Source organism: Macadamia integrifolia, chromosome 9, assembly GCF_013358625.1.
Source record: "Macadamia integrifolia cultivar HAES 741 chromosome 9, SCU_Mint_v3, whole genome shotgun sequence".
NCBI lineage: Eukaryota > Viridiplantae > Streptophyta > Magnoliopsida > Proteales > Proteaceae > Macadamia > Macadamia integrifolia.
The window spans coordinates 30,497,912-30,499,093 of NC_056565.1; positions in this window are offsets into that span (position 1 = coordinate 30,497,912).

Sequence of the window (1,182 nt, forward strand, 5' to 3'; positions counted from 1 at the left end):
TCCAGAAACGCCGTTTCGTTTCAAAAACGAAAATTTCAGTTTCTGTGTCAAAACGCAGTTTTTAAACGAAAAAATGGTGTTTTAAAATTTCAGATTTTTATCGGGAAATTTTTTTTTTTTTTTTTGTAAAATGGAACGAAACTGGGAAGACGGAACTCCATTTTGGAGTTCCGTCAAATCTCGTTTTTTCAGTTTTTTTTTCACTTTTTGTTCCAAAAAAACAGAAACGGACCATAAGTGCACCAAACAGAAGATTCCGTTTTTTCGTTCCAATAGAACGAAAAAACTCTAGAAACGTTTTTTTGGAACGATACCAAACGGGCCCTAAGAAAATATTCCACAAGCCCAATCTTCTCAACTATTCAATCTCAAAGTCATTCTCTCTCTCTCTCTCTCTCTCTCTCTCTCTCTCTCTCTCTCTCTCTCTCTCTCTCTCTCTCTCTCTCTCATAATGTAGTGTAACATAGTCGTACCATACCAATAATCAACTTGACTCTTATCTTCATTTCTTTTGCCAGGGGAAGGGCAATCTCAGGTGGGTCCTAAGGGATCCTTTGGAATGAGAGTGAAATTGATTTATAAAAGAAAGAGGCAATGCTTTAGCAGTTCTTTTTGGATTGAATACTTTTGTGGTGCAACACGGTGTCTTCAATGTTCAGAAACACTCAAGTACGGAGCCTAAGGTAGTTGCACGTAGCCCAAGACATTTCTAGACGTTGGATATCTGTCAGACACCATATAGCACCACAGAGGAGGATCCAAATCCTTTTTTTTTTTTTTTTAATTAAGAAACTAATTAATGAGTTTGACTTGGATAGTTGATCCAATCAAAAATGGTTGCTAGCCTTATCTCTAAATAAGATGTCCAATGAATTTTGGAAGGGTCATTGATTTGGGTCCTCTCTCTCTCTCTCTCATATGAATGCTTGCATACAATTCTCACATGTTTGTCATGTTTCAAAGTTTGGAGAAGGTGTGGGATGACTTATTGTAATATGGTCTGATGGTCTTCTATCTTACCATGTGACTCACAATTTTTCATGAGTGCAGTGAATAATGGCTTTGTAGATTCATAGAATATTCCAAGGGTTAAAGCGAACAAATAAGGAACATTGGTACGTGGACAACATTAATAGTATTGATGGACTGTGAACAGGTGGTAACATGGTTTAACCAGAGAAC